Here is a 17059-nt window from a genome sequence, read left to right as displayed (position 1 = left end):
CAGTTATTATGTTTTTTTTTACCAAGATAAATATGTGAGTTATGTTATGTCTACCAGTTATTGAATAAAACGTAATAAGAGAAAGATCGACTATTTTTTCACCTATTATGCTAACACTAGTCTCTGTTTTTTTTCTGTTGGATCGAACGATTGCTAATGGTTGATGATGAGTGAAAACTCGCGCTATGGAAAGACTCAAGGTCAGTCCCTAACGAGATGCGACGAGACGGAATGAGTAACCACGCTTACATTTTCAAATGTTATAAGAACTGAAAAACAGACTTGTTCTAAGAACTGAAAAACAGACTTAACCCAGAGCTATTTCACTATCAGCTCATCCGGACTGTTTACATTGGATAATGTAAGTCTTAAGAGAGAGAGAGTGTGTTGAACTCGGGATAATGAACAAGTCAATTTAATAATAGTAACAAGATTGTGTTTTTCCATATTATCGTATATATGGTTACTTTGCTTGCTAGATTGTGTTTTCCATATTATCGTATATATGCTTACTTTGCTTGGAATTTGTATGTGTGGAACAAAAGTATTTTATTTGTGTTTGGATGTAATGGCTAAACATGGTTTTACAGTTCATTATTCAGACATCGACAGAAAGTTGCTCGTTACTCTTAAAATGTTATTTGGGCAAAGAACGAAGTTAGTATATTGTCCACGTTACATTAATGATATTTGAGCAAAGAACGATGTCATCATGTTGGTCGTGTTACCTTACAAGGTTATGTATATCCCGTGCAGTTGTGTTTACATCAAATTAAGATTTGTTATAATAATAAGATTGAAGACCAGCTTATGACTGGATATTCTTAAAAAAAATGTTATTTGAGCAAAGAATGATGATACTAAGGCTTAGAACAGAACATCCGGTCTGGGAAGGGAGCAGTGATGGTTCAGCCATATAGGGGGTGGTAGGGGTATGGGTTTGTGGGGGTGGACAGGGAGAGGGTACGGCCGGCTCATTCATTCAGGAGTCTTGCTATGATAACGCCCGTTGTGTGATACAACCTCTGCACAGCAGTAATGGATGGATGTAGGACGAAGAGGTGATGGAGATTGAGTAAACATGCATACATTTCAATGATATTTATTTGAGCCAGCAGATGATGTGATCACAGTTAACAAGAATAATTTGTAGGTAGAGATCGCGTCTCCGTGATGATGTGAAATGTTTCTCTCTTTTAGTAAACGCTAACCTCCGGACTTTGACTGAGTTTACTAAGTGAAGTGCTGTGGGGTGGACTTTAGAGAGGGTGAGAGAGAGAGAGAGAGCGAGAGAGAGAGAGAGAGAGAGAGAGAGAGAGAGAGAGAGAGAGAGAGAGAGAGAGAGAGAGAGAGAGAGAGAGAGAGAGAGAGAGAGAGAGAGAGAGAGAGAGAGAGAGAGAGAGAGAGAGAGAGAGAGAGAGAGAGACAGAGACAGAGAGAGAGAGAGAGAGAGAGAGACAGAGAGAGAGAGAGGCAGACAGAGAGACAGAGAGACAGAGAGAGAGACAGAGAGACAGAGAGAGAGAGAGAGAGAGAGAGAGAGAGAGAGAGAGAGAGAGAGAGAGAGAGAGAGAGAGAGAGAGAGAGAGAGAGAGAGAGAGAGAGAGAGAGAGAGAGAGAGAGAGAGAGAGAGAGAGAGAGAGAGAGAGAGAGAGAGAGAGAGAGAGAGAGACAGAGAGAGAGACAGAGAGAGAGAGAGAGACAGAGAGACAGAGAGACAGAGAGAGACAGAGAGACAGAGAGAGACAGAGAGACAGAGAGACAGAGAGAGACAGAGAGACAGAGAGAGAGACAGAGAGACAGAGAGAGACAGAGAGACAGAGAGAGACAGAGAGACAGAGAGAGAGAGGCAGACAGAGAGACAGAGAGACAGAGAGAGAGAGAGAGACAGAGAGAGAGAGAGAGAGAGAGAGAGACAGAGAGAGAGAGAGAGAGAGACAGAGAGAGAGAGAGAGAGAGAGGCAGACAGAGAGACAGAGAGACAGAGAGAGAGAGAGAGAGAGAGAGAGAGAGAGAGAGAGAGAGAGAGAGAGAGTCGCGGACCGTAGCGAAACGCAGTGGGTAATGGATGCCCCAACCACTTCCGCCGTGTCTGAGGAGATATAACCAAGCTACTTGGAAAAGTCTTTCAGTCAGCCTCTAATCCGTGACCCGTACGCACACCCCTCTGCGGACATTGAAAAACGCTTAAGGGTAATGGTACACATCCCTCCTGCTGGACTCTACTCTCTCATCCTCTCACACTTAGGGCTTCCTGTAGGGGGAGTTAATGGTTTGTCTAACCGCAAAATGACCCAGAGCAGTCTCACGACGAGGAGGGGAAGCTCCACTCACCCTTCCCTCCCTCCCTCCCTCCCCTACCCCTCCCCCACCCCAAACAATATAACAGACTATGTCGGGACTCCTCGCATCTACACTCAATCTCTACTTACTCACGATCATCAAAATTATTATCCTCACACAGGATTAAGTCTATGCAAAACACACATACATATTCATTTACTCCTTCCTCTTATCCTTCTATTTTCTTACTCTACCACATACTCTCCTACATCCCCAACAACATGGCTTCACTCTTTCCCGACCCAAACACACAGGGTCCACACACAGGGTATGGGGTCCACTACCCCATAGTAGTAGTGGAACCTATATCCATCATGTGGGTGGTAGTGGACGCCATACCCCTCAAGATGCGTATGGGGTCCACTACCACTCACAACATGGGTATGGGGTCCACTACCACCCACAAGATAAGTGTAGGGTCCACTGCCCTTTCACAAGATAGGGATGGGGTCCACTACCACCCTCAAGATTGTTATGTGGTCCACTATTACCCGCAGGAGGGTTATGGGATCCACTACCACCAACAAGGTGGGTATGGGTTCCACTACCATCCACGAGATGGGTATGGGATCCATTATCACCCACAAGATGGGGATATAGTCCACTACCATCCACAAGATTGGTATGCTGTCCACTTCCACCCTCAGGATGGGTATTGGGTCCACTTCCACCAACAAGATAGGTATGGGGTTCCACTACCACCCACAAGATGGGTATAGTGTCCACTACCACCCACAAGATGGGTGTGGGGTCCAATACCACCCACAAGATGGGTATGAGGAGAACTACCACCTACAAGATGGGTATGGGGTCCATTCCAACACACAAGATGGGTATGGGGTCCACTACCCCATAGTGGTAATGGAACCTATATCCATCATGTGGGTGGTAGTGGACGCCATGCCCCTCAAGATGCGTGTGGGGTCCACTACCACTCACAAGATGGGGACGGGGTCCGTTACCACCCACAACATGGGTATGGGGTCCACTACCACCCACAAGATGGGTGTTTGGTCCACTACCCCCTCACAAGATGGGGATGGGGTCCACTACCACCCTCAAGATTGTTATGTGGTCCACTACTACCCTCTGGAGGGGTATGGAGTCCACTACCACCAACAAGGTGGGTATGGGTTCCACTACCACCCACAAGATGGGTATGGGGTCCATTATCACCCACAAGATAGGTATGGGGTCCACTACAACCCACAAGATTGGAATGGGGTCCACTACCACCCACAGGATGGGTATGGGGTCCACTACCAAGAACAAGACGGGTATTGGGTCTACTACCACCCACAAGATGGGTATGTGGTCCACTACCACCCACAAGTTGGATATGGGTTCCACTTCAACTCAAAAGATGGGGAAGAGGTCCACTACCACCCACAAGATTGGAATGTGGTCCACTACCACCCGAAGGAAGGGTATGGGGTCCACAACCACCAACAAGATGGGTATGGGGTCAACTACCACCCACATGGTGGGTATGGGGTCCGTTACCACGTACAAGATGGGAATGGGGTCCACTACCATTAACATGATGATGGGTATGGGGTCCACTACCATTAATATGATAGGTATGGGGTCCACTACCCCCCTTCACCACAAAACGGGTCTGGGGTCCACTACCACCCATAAGATGGGTGTGTGTGGTCTATTACCATTCACAAGTTGGGTATAAGGTCCATTACCCCCACACGATGGGGATGGGGTCCATTACCACCTACAAGATTGGTTTGTGGTCCACTACCACCCGCAGGATGGGTATGGGGTCCACTACCTCCAACAAAATGGGTATGGGTTCCACTGCCATCCACAAGGTGGGAAGAGGGTCCACTACCACCAACAAGATGAGTATGCGGCCCATTACCACCCACAAGATTGGTGTGGGGTCAACTACCACCCACAAGTTGGGTATGGGTTGCACTACTCCCCTTAAGATGGGGATGGGGTCCTCCACCACCAACAAGATGGGTATGGATTCCACTACCACCCACAAGATGGGTATGGGATCCATTACCACCCACAAGATAGGTATGGGGTCCACTACAACCCACAAGCTGGGTATGGGGTCCACTACCCCCTTCAAGATGGGAATGGGGTCCTCTACCACCCACATGATTGGTATGTGGTCCACTACCACCCGCAGGATGGGTATAGGGTGTACTACCACCAACAAGATTGGTATGGGTTTCACTACCACCCACAAGATGGGTATGAGGTCCACTGCCACCCACAAGATGGGTCTAGTGTCCACTACCACCCACAAGATGGATGTGGAGTCCACTACCACCCACAAGTTGGGTATGGGGTCCACTACCCCCTTCAAAATGGGGATACTGTCCTGTACCACCCACAAGATTGGTATGTGGTCTACTACCACCCGCAGGATGGGTATGGGGTCCACTACCACCAACAAAATGGGAATGGGTTCCACTGCCACCGACAAGATGGGAAGGAGGTCCACTACCACCAACAATATTGGTATGGGGTCCACTACCACCCACAAAATTGGTAGTGAACCTACCACCCACAAGTTGGGTATGGGGTCCACTACCTCCTTCACGATGGGGGATGGGGTCCTCTACCACCCGTAAGATTGGTATGTGGTCCACTACCACCCGCAGGATGGGTATGGGGTCCACTACCACCAACAAGATGGGAATGGGTTCCACTACCAACCACAAGATGGGAAGGGGGTCCACTACCACCAACAAGATGGGTATGCGGTCCACTACCACCCACAAGATTGGTGTTGGGTCCACTACCACCCACAAGTTGGGTATGGGGTCTACTCCAACCGACAAGTTGGGTATGGGGTCCACTACCCCCTTCAAGATGGGGATGGGGTCCTCTACCACCCAAAAGATTGGTATGTGGTCTAATACCACCCGCAGGATGGGTATGGGGTCCACAACCACCAAAGAGATGAGTATGGAGTCCATTACCACCCACAAGATGGGTATGGGGTCAACTACCACCTACAAGGTGATATGGGATCCACTGCCACCCACAAGATGGGTATGGGGTCCGTTAACACCCAAAAGATGGGTATGGGGACCAGTACCATTCACATGATGGGGATGGGGTCAACTACCTCCGCCCCCCATAAGACGAGTATGGGGTCCACTACCACCTAGATGATGGGTATAGAGTCCACTACCACTCACAAGTTGGATAAGGGGTCCCATGCCCCCCCCAAAAAAATGGGGATGGGGACCACTACCACCCTCAGGATTGGTATTGGGTCCACTTCCACCAACATGATAGGTATGGGTTCCACTACCACCCATAAGAAGGGTATGGGGTCCACTACCACCCACAAGATGGGTATAGTGTCCACTACCACCCACAAGATGGGTGTGGGGTCCACTACCACCCACATGATGGGTATGGGGTCCACTACCACCCACAAGATGGGTATGGGGTCTACTCCAACACACAAGATGGGTATGGGGTACACTACCATCCGTTGGATGGGTATGGGGTCCACTACCCCCATACTTGTAATGGAACCTTTACCCATCTTGTGGGTGGTAGTGGACCCCATACCCCTCAAGGTGGGCATGGGGTCCACTACCACTCACACGATGGGTATTGGTTCCGTTACCACCCACAAGATAGGTATGGGAACCAGTACCATTCAAATGATGGGCATGGGGTTCTCTACCCCCACCCCCACAAGACGAGTATGGGGTCCACTACCACCTACAGGATGGGTGTGGGGTCCACTGCCACTCACAAGTTGGGTATGGGGTCCATTACCCCCACAAGTTGGGTGTGGGGTCCACTACTACCGACAAGATGGGTGTGGGGTCCACTACCACCTTGAAAGATGGTGATTGGGTCAATTACCACCCACAAGATTGGTATGTGGTCCACTACTACCCGCAGGAGGGGTATGGGGTCCACTTCCACAAACAAGGTGAGTATGGGTTCCACTAACACCCACAATTTGGGTGTGGTGTCCATTATCACCCAAAAGAAGGGTATGGGGTCCACTACTGCCCACAAGATGGGAATGGGGCCCACTACCACCCACAAGATGGGTATGGTGTCCACTACCACCCGCAGGATGGGTTTGGGGTCCAATACCACCAGGAAAATGGGTATGGGGTCAACTACTACCTCAAGATGGGTATGGGGTCCACTACCACCCACAAGATTGGTATGGGGGCCACTACCACCCACACGATAGGTATTGGGTCCACTCGAACCCACAAGCTGGGTATGGGGTCCACTACTACCCACAAGATGGGTATAGGGTTCATTACCACTAATAGAATAGGTATGGGGTCCACTACCCCATAGTAGTAGTGGAACCTATATCCATCATGTGGGTGGTAGTGGACGCCATACCCCTCAAGATGCGTATGGGGTCCACTACCACTCACAATATGGGTATGGGGTCCACTAGCACCCACAAGATAAGTGTAGGGTCCAATGCCCCCTCACAAGATAGGGATGGGGTCCACTACCACCCTCAAGATTGTTATGTGGTCCACTATTACCCGCAGGAGGGTTATGGGATCCACTACCACCAACAAGGTGGGTATGGGTTCCACTACCATCCACGAGATGGGTATGGGGTCCATTATCACCCACAAGATGGGGATATAGTCCACTACCATCCACAAGATTGGTATGCTGTCCACTACCACGCACAGATGGGTATTGGGTCAACTTCCACCAACAAGATAGGTATGGGTTCCACTACCACCCACAAGATGGGTATGGCGTCCACTACCAACAACAAGATGGGTATACCTGGTTGATACCTGGTTGATGGGGTTCTGGGAGTTCTTCTACTCCCCAAGCCCGGCCCGAGGCCAGGCTTGACTTGTGATAGTTTGGTCCACCAGGCTGTTGCTTGGAGCGGCCCGCAGGCCCACATACCCACCACAGCCCGGTAGGTCCGGCACTCCTTGGAGGAATAAATCTAGTTTCCTCTTGAAAATGTCCACGGTTGTTCCGGCAATATTTCTTATGCTTGCTGGGAGGACGTTGAACAACCGCGGACCTCTGATGTTTATACAGTGTTCTCTGATTGTGCCTATGGCACCTATGGTATAGTGTCCACTACCACCCACAAGATGGGTGTGGGGTCCAATACCACCCACAAGATGGGTATGAGGAGCACTACCACCTACAAGATGGGTATGGGGTCCACTACCCCATAGTGGTAATGGAACCTATATCCATCATATGGGTGGTAGTGGACGCCATGCCCCTCAAGATGCGTGTGGGGTCCACTACCACTCACAAGATGGGTACGGGGTCCGTTACCACCCACAACATGGGTATGGGGTCCACTACCACCCACAAGATGGGTGTTTGGTCCACTACCCCCTCACAAGATGGGGATGGGGTCCACTACCACCCTCAAGATTGTTATGTGGTCCACTACTACCCGCTGGAGGGGTATGGAGTCCACTACCACCATCAAGGTGGGTATGGGTTCCACTACCACCCACAAGATGGGTATGTGGTCCATTATCACCCACAAGATAGGTATGGGGTCCACTACCGCCCACAAGATTGGAATGGGGTCCATTACCACCCACAAGATGGGTATGGGGTCAACTACCACCTACAAGGTGATATGGGATCCACTGCCACCCACAAGATGGGTATGGGGTCCGTTAACACCCAAAAGATGGGTATGGGGACCAGTACCATTCACATGATGGGGATGGGGTCAACTACCTCCGCCCCCCATAAGACGAGTATGGGGTCCACTACCACCTAGATGATGGGTATAGAGTCCACTACCACTCACAAGTTGGATAAGGGGTCCCATGCCCCCCCCCAAAAAAATGGGGATGGGGACCACTACCACCCTCAGGATTGGTATTGGGTCCACTTCCACCAACATGATAGGTATGGGTTCCACTACCACCCATAAGAAGGGTATGGGGTCCACTACCACCCACAAGATGGGTATAGTGTCCACTACCACCCACAAGATGGGTGTGGGGTCCACTACCACCCACATGATGGGTATGGGGTCCACTACCACCCACAAGATGGGTATGGGGTCTACTCCAACACACAAGATGGGTATGGGGTACACTACCATCCGTTGGATGGGTATGGGGTCCACTACCCCCATACTTGTAATGGAACCTTTACCCATCTTGTGGGTGGTAGTGGACCCCATACCCCTCAAGGTGGGCATGGGGTCCACTACCACTCACACGATGGGTATTGGTTCCGTTACCACCCACAAGATAGGTATGGGAACCAGTACCATTCAAATGATGGGCATGGGGTTCTCTACCCCCACCCCCACAAGACGAGTATGGGGTCCACTACCACCTACAGGATGGGTGTGGGGTCCACTGCCACTCACAAGTTGGGTATGGGGTCCATTACCCCCACAAGTTGGGTGTGGGGTCCACTACTACCGACAAGATGGGTGTGGGGTCCACTACCACCTTGAAAGATGGTGATTGGGTCAATTACCACCCACAAGATTGGTATGTGGTCCACTACTACCCGCAGGAGGGGTATGGGGTCCACTTCCACAAACAAGGTGAGTATGGGTTCCACTAACACCCACAATTTGGGTGTGGTGTCCATTATCACCCAAAAGAAGGGTATGGGGTCCACTACTGCCCACAAGATGGGAATGGGGCCCACTACCACCCACAAGATGGGTATGGTGTCCACTACCACCCGCAGGATGGGTTTGGGGTCCAATACCACCAGGAAAATGGGTATGGGGTCAACTACTACCTCAAGATGGGTATGGGGTCCACTACCACCCACAAGATTGGTATGGGGGCCACTACCACCCACACGATAGGTATTGGGTCCACTCGAACCCACAAGCTGGGTATGGGGTCCACTACTACCCACAAGATGGGTATAGGGTTCATTACCACTAATAGAATAGGTATGGGGTCCACTACCCCATAGTAGCAGTAGTGGAACCTATATCCATCATGTGGGTGGTAGTGGACGCCATACCCCTCAAGATGCGTATGGGGTCCACTACCACTCACAATATGGGTATGGGGTCCACTAGCACCCACAAGATAAGTGTAGGGTCCACTGCCCCCTCACAAGATAGGGATGGGGTCCACTACCACCCTCAAGATTGTTATGTGGTCCACTATTACCCGCAGGAGGGTTATGGGATCCACTACCACCAACAAGGTGGGTATGGGTTCCACTACCATCCACGAGATGGGTATGGGGTCCATTATCACCCACAAGATGGGGATATAGTCCACTACCATCCACAAGATTGGTATGCTGTCCACTACCACGCACAGGATGGGTATTGGGTCAACTTCCACCAACAAGATAGGTATGGGTTCCACTACCACCCACAAGATGGGTATGGCGTCCACTACCAACAACAAGATGGGTATACCTGGTTGATACCTGGTTGATGGGGTTCTGGGAGTTCTTCTACTCCCCAAGCCCGGCCCGAGGCCAGGCTTGACTTGTGATAGTTTGGTCCACCAGGCTGTTGCTTGGAGCGGCCCGCAGGCCCACATACCCACCACAGCCCGGTAGGTCCGGCACTCCTTGGAGGAATAAATCTAGTTTCCTCTTGAAAATGTCCACGGTTGTTCCGGCAATATTTCTTATGCTTGCTGGGAGGACGTTGAACAACCGCGGACCTCTGATGTTTATACAGTGTTCTCTGATTGTGCCTATGGCACCTATGGTATAGTGTCCACTACCACCCACAAGATGGGTGTGGGGTCCAATACCACCCACAAGATGGGTATGAGGAGCACTACCACCTACAAGATGGGTATGGGGTCCACTACCCCATAGTGGTAATGGAACCTATATCCATCATATGGGTGGTAGTGGACGCCATGCCCCTCAAGATGCGTGTGGGGTCCACTACCACTCACAAGATGGGTACGGGGTCCGTTACCACCCACAACATGGGTATGGGGTCCACTACCACCCACAAGATGGGTGTTTGGTCCACTACCCCCTCACAAGATGGGGATGGGGTCCACTACCACCCTCAAGATTGTTATGTGGTCCACTACTACCCGCTGGAGGGGTATGGAGTCCACTACCACCATCAAGGTGGGTATGGGTTCCACTACCACCCACAAGATGGGTATGTGGTCCATTATCACCCACAAGATAGGTATGGGGTCCACTACCGCCCACAAGATTGGAATGGGGTCCACTACCACCCACAGGATGGGTATGGGGTCCACTACCAAGAACAAGACGGGTATTGGGTCTACTACCACCCACAAGATGGGTATGTGGTCCACTACCACCCGCAGGATGGGTATGGGGTCCACTACCACCAGCAAGATAGGTATGGGGTCCACTACCAATAACAAGATGGGTATGGGGTCCACTACCACCCACAAGATGGGTATGGGGTCCACTACCTCCCACAAGATGGGAATTGGGTCCACTTCAACCCAAAAGATGGGTATGGGGTCCACAACCACCCGTAGCTTGGGTATGGGGTCGATTACCACTAACAAGATGGGTGTGGTATCCACTACCACCCACATGATGGGTATGGGGTCCACTACCACCCACAAGATGAGTATGGGTCCACTGCTACCCACAAGGTGGTTATTGGGTTCACTACCACCCACATGATAGGTTTGGGGTCCACTACCCCCAACAAGATGGGTATGGGGTCCACTACCACCCACAACATGGGTATTGTGTCTGCTACCCCCACAATATGAGTATGGAGTTCACTACTACCAACAAGTTGGATATGGAATCCACTACCACCCGCAGGATGGGTATAGGATCCCACAACCACCAACAAGATGGTTATGGGGTCCACAACCAACGATAAGATTGGTATGGGGTTCGCTACCTCCCACAAGATGGGTATTGGGTCCACTACCACCAACAAGATGGGTATAGGTTGCATTGCCACCCACAAGATGGGAAGGGAGTCCACTACACCCCTCTAGATGGGGATGGGGTCTTCTACTACCAACAAGATGAGTGTGTTTTAACTGATCCCATACCTATCTTGTGGGTGGTAGTATACCCCATACCCAACTTCTGGGTGGTAGTGAACCCAATGATCATTTTGTGGGTGGCAGTGGACCCCATACCCATATTGTGGGTGGTAGTGGACCCGATACCCATCTTGTGGTTGGTAGTGAACCCCATACCCATCTTGTTGGCGGTAGTGAACCCCATTCCCATCTAGTGGGTTCGAGCGGACTCAATACCCATCTTGTGGGTCGTAGAGGAACCCATCCCTATCTTGAAGGGGGGTAGTGGACCCCATATCCAGAAGGTATAGAGGGTATTTATGTTAACTGCCATGTTGTTTCTGTCATACTCTTGCCTGGGTCTTCTTTCATTTGGTGGTGGGCTATATATCACTGCTACTACTACTCTTGGTCCTCCCATCGGCATGGTGCCTGTTATGAAATCTCTGAACCCTTCGCAGTCCGTAACAACCATCTCCTCGAAACTCCACTCCTTTCTCATCAGTAGAGCCACTCCGCCCTCTCCCCATTCTTCCCTCTCTTTCCTTATTACAGTGTAGTCCTGGGGAAACACCGCATTCGTTTTGATTCCTGAGAGTTTGGTTTTTGTGAGTCCAATTACATCTGGGTTTACTTCTTGTGTTCTTTCCCTAAGTTCACTAGCCTTGTTTGTAATCCCATCTATGTTTGAATACATGACCTTGAAGCTGACTCTCTTATGTCCCTTCTCAGTTTCTGTTGATTCCACTGGAGTTGGGGGGCAAAGGGTGTCTGGGATGGATGAGCCTAGGAAGGAGGACCTGGGGGGTGTCTGGGGTGTGAGGGGTTGGGGAGGATCTGGCACATGTGGGGCTAGGGGGGTCTGTCGTGATGCGGCTGAGGGGGTACGGGGTTGGGGGTTAGTTGGGGCATGTGATGGGGGAGCTGGAGGGGCATGTGTTGGGGGAGCTGGAGGGGCATGTGGTGGGAGGTCAGGGGTTGGGGTATGCAGGATTGGAGTATGGGGACTGGGGTTGGTTGACAGGAAGGTCTGGGGTTGGGAGGGGAGGGGAGCCTGGGGAGAGGGGCCGGGTGGGAGGTGGTGGGGTAGGGAAGAGAGCTTGGGATGGGGAAACTGGGAAGGGCTCAGGCTGGAGAAACAGGGAAGGGCATGGGGTGCAAGAACAGTGTCGCCACCCTACCCCTACCCCTACCCCAGGGTCTGGGGTAGGGGTTGGGGAAGAAAAAGAGCATGGGGGGAAAATGGGAGGGTCTGGGGTCAGGGAACATGGGGGCATGGTCTGAAGGGGGACTTTAATGTCTGGGAAGGTGCAGGTGATTGGTGGGTGGATGGCTGAGGGGTTGGTTGGTGAGAGGCTTCTGTTACAATCCTCCCTGGGGATGCTGGCCTGCTGGTGGAGGGATTCCCATTCCCCTCTGAGGTTCCTGGAGACACTGAGCTGAGTCCTGTGGCTCCCATATCCCCACCGTTTTCTCTGCGCCTCCTCCTTGCTTCTGCAGCCTTCCTTCTCTCCTCTCTTGTCATATCCATTTGCAGAAAGCCGTGTGTGTGTGTGTGTGTGTGTGTGTGTGTGTGTGTGTGTGTGTGTGTGTGTGTGTGTGTGTGTGTGTGTGTGTGTGTGTGTGTGTGTGTGTGTGTGTGTGTGTGTGTGTGTGTGTGTGTGTGTACTCACCTAGTTGAGTTTGCAGGGGTTGAGCTCTGGCTCTTTGGTCCCGCCTCTCAACTATCAATCAACAGGTGTACAGATTCCTGAGCCTATTGGGCTCTATCATAACTACACTTGAAACTGTGTATGGAGTCAGCCTCCACCACATCACTTCCTAATGCATTCCATTTGTCAACAACTCTGACACTAAAAAAGTTCTTTCTAATATCTCTGTGGCTCATTTGGGCACTCAGTTTCCACCTGTGTCCCCTTGTGCGTGTTCCCCTTGTGTCTGTCTTTATAGCCTGTCTTTATCTACCCTATCAATTCTCTTCAGAATCTTGAATGTGGTGATCATGTCCCCCCTAACTCTTCTGTCTTCCAGCGAAGTGAGGTTTAATTCCCGTAGTCTCTCCTCGTAGCTCATACCTCTCAGCTCGGGTACTAGTCTGGTGGCAAACCTTTGAACCTTTTCCATTTTAGTCTTAGGCTTGACTAGATATTGACTCCATGCTGGAGCCGCATACTCCAGGATTGGTCTGACATATGTGGTATATAATGTTCTGAAAGATTCCTTACACAAGTTTCTAAAGGCCGTTCATATGTTAGCCAACCTGGCATAAGCTGCTGCCGTTATTTTCTTGTTATGAGCTTCAGGGGGACAGGTTTGGCGTGATATCAACCCTCAGGTCTTTCTCTCTCTCTGACTCTTGAAGTATTTCATCTCCCAAATGGTACCTTGTATCTAGTCTCCTGCTTCCTACCCCTATCTTCATTACATTACATATGCTTGGGTTAAACTCTAACAGCCATTTGTTCGACCATTCCTGCAGCTTGTACAGGTCTTCTTGAAGCCTCAAGCTGTCCTCCTCTGTCTTAATCCTTCTCATAATTTTGGCGTCGTCAGCAAACATTGAGAGGAATGAGTCTATACCCTCTGGGAGAGCATTTTCGTATATCAGAAACAGGATAGGTCCAAGTACAGAGCCCTGTGGGACTCCACTGGTGACTTCCCGCCAGTCTGAGATCTCACCCCTAACTGTAACTCTCTGCTTCCTATTGTTTAGGTACTCCCTTATCCACTGGAGCGCCCTACCAGTTACTCCTGCCTGTTTCTCCAGCTTATGCATCAACCTTTTATGGGGTACTGTGTCAAAGGCTTTCCAACAGTCCAAAAAAAATGCAGTCCGCCCACCCTTCTCTTTCTTGTTTAATCTTTGTCACCTGATCGTAGAATTCTATCAAGCCTGTAAGGCAAGATTCACCCTCCCTGAACCCATGTTGATGGGTTGTCACGAAGTCTCTTCTATCCAGAAGTGTTACTAGGTTTTTTCTCACAATCTTCTCCATCACCTTGCATGGTATACAAGTTAAGGACACTGGCCTGTAGTTCAGTGCCTCTTGTCTGTCACCCTTTTTGTATATTGGTACTACATTAGCAGTCTTCCATATTTCTGGTAGGTCCCCCATTTCCAGTGACCTACTAAACACTATGGAGGTGTGTGTGTGTGTGTGTGTGTGTGTGTGTGTGTGTGTGTGTGTGTGTGTGTGTGTGTGTGTGTGTGTGTGTGTGTGTGTGTGTGTCTGTGTGTGTGTGTGTGTGTGTGTGTGTGTGTGTGTGTGTGTGTTTGTGCTCACCAAGTTGTGCTTGCGGGGGTTGAGCTCTGGCTCTTTGGTCCTGCCTCTCAACTGTCAATCAACAGGTGTACAGGTTCCTGAGCCTACTGGGCTCTATCATATCTACACTTGAAACTGAGTATTGAGTCAGCCTCCACCACATCACTTCCTAATGCATTCCATTTGTCAACCACTCTGACACTAAAAAAGTTCTTTCTAATATCTCTGTGGCTCATTTGGGCATTCAGTTTCCACCTGTGTCCCCTAGTGCGAGTGCCCATTGTGTTAAATAGCCTGTCTTTATCAACCCTGTCGATTCCCTTGAGAATCTTGAATGTGGTGATCATGTCCCCATAACTCTTCTGTCTTCCAACGAAATGAGGTTTAATTCCCGTAGTCTCTCCTCGTAGCTCATACCTCTCAGCTCGGGTACTAGTCTGGTGGCAAACCTTTGAACCTTTTCCAGTTTAGTCTTATGCTTGACTAGATATGGACTCCATGCTGGAGCCGCATACTCCAGGATTGGTCTGACATATGTATTATATAATGTTCTGAAAGATTCCTTACACAAGTTTCTAAAGGCCGTTCTTATGTTAGCTAACCTGGCATATGCTGCTGATGTTATCCTCTTGTTATGAGCTTCAGGGGGACAGGTCTGGCGTGATATCAACCCTCAGGTCTTTTTCTCTCTCTGACTCTTGAAGTATTTCATCTCCCAAATGATACCTTGTATCTGGTCTCCTACTTCTTACCCCTATCTTCATTACATTACATTTGCTTGGGTTAAACTCTAACAGCCATTTGTTCGACCATTCCTGCAGCTTGTCCAGGTCTTCTTGAAGCCTCAAGCTGTCCTCCTCTGTCTTTATCCTTCTCATAATTTTGGCGTCGTCAGCAAACATTGAGAGGAATGAGTCTATACCCTCTGGGAGAGCATTTACGTATATCAGAAACAGGATAGGTCCAAGTACAGAGCCCTGTGGGACTCCACTGGTGACTTCACGCCATTCTGAGGTCTCACCCCTTACTGTAACTCTCTGTTTCCTATTGCTTAGGTACTCCCTTATCCACTGGAGCGCCCTACCAGTTACTCCTGCCTGTTTCTCTAGCTTATGCATCAACCTTTTATGGGGTACTGTGTCAAAGGCTTTCCGACAGTCCAAAAAAATGCAGTCCACCCATCCTTCTCTTTCTTGCTTAATCTTTGTCATCTGATCGTAGAATTCTATCAAGCCTGTAAGGCAAGATTTACCCTCCCTGAACCCATGTTGATGGGTTGTCACGAAGTCTCTTCTCCCCAGATGTGTTACTAGGTTTTTTCTCACAATCTTCACCATCACCTTGCATGGTATACAAATTAAGGACACTGGCCTGTAGTTCAGTGCATCTTGTCTGTCACCCTTTTTAAATATTGGTACTACATTAGCAGTCTTCCATATTTCTGGTAGGTCTCCCGTTTCCAGTAACCTACTATACACTTTGGGGAGTGGCAAGCAAAGTGCTCCTGCACATTCTTTCAATACCCATGGTGAGATTCCATCCGGCCCAACAGCTTTTCTCACATCCAGCTCCAATAGGTGCTTCTTGACCTCATCTCTTGTAATTTCGAACCTATCCAACGTCACCTGGTTTGCTGCCACCTCTCCTAGCGCCGTGATATCTCCCTGTTCTATTGTAAAGACCTCCTGGAACCTTTTGTTGAGTTCTTCACACACCTTTTTGTCATTCTCTGTGTACCTGTCCTCGCCCACCCTAAGTGTCATCACCTGTTCCTTCACTGTTATCTTCCTCCTGATGTGTTATTACGGAAGTTCCTCCATGCCCTTTTGTTCAGCTCCTTTGCTTTCATACATTCCCTATTAAACCACGGATTCTTCCTTTGCTTCTCGGTTTTTTCCTGTCGGGCTGGGACAAACCTGCTTACAGCCTCCTGACTTTTTTGGGTGACATAGTCCATCATGTCTTGTACGGACTTGGTTCCGAGTTCTGTGTCCAAATGTATATCCCATAGGAATTTATTTATCTCCTCATAGTTTCCCTTTCGGTACGCCAGCCCTTTATTTCCCAGTTCATTATTGGGGGTGATAATTCCTAGCTCAACCAGGTACTCGAAGCTCAATACACTATGATCACTCATTCCCAAGGGGGTTTCTAACTTTACTTCCCTTATATCCAACTCATTTAGTGTAAATATCAGATCAATCAAGGCTGGTTCATCCCCTCCTCTCTTTCTTGTCAGTCCCTTGACGTGTTGACTTAGAAAGTTTCTTGTTGCCACATCCAGCAGCTTAGCTCTCCATGTGTCTGGGCCTCCATGTGGGTCTCTGTTCCCCCAATCTATCTTTCTATGGTTGAAGTCTCCCATGATTAGTAGCCTTGATCCGTTCCTGCTAGCCACAGAAGCTGCTCTCTCTATTATATTGATGGTGGCCAAGTTGTTTCTATCATATTCCTGTCTGGGTCTTCTGACATTTGGTGGGGGGTATATAT

Source organism: Procambarus clarkii, chromosome 3 (genome assembly GCF_040958095.1).
Source record: "Procambarus clarkii isolate CNS0578487 chromosome 3, FALCON_Pclarkii_2.0, whole genome shotgun sequence".
In the NCBI taxonomy this organism is placed as follows: Eukaryota; Metazoa; Arthropoda; class Malacostraca; order Decapoda; family Cambaridae; genus Procambarus; species Procambarus clarkii.
Note: the sequence above shows the minus strand (reverse complement) of the source record.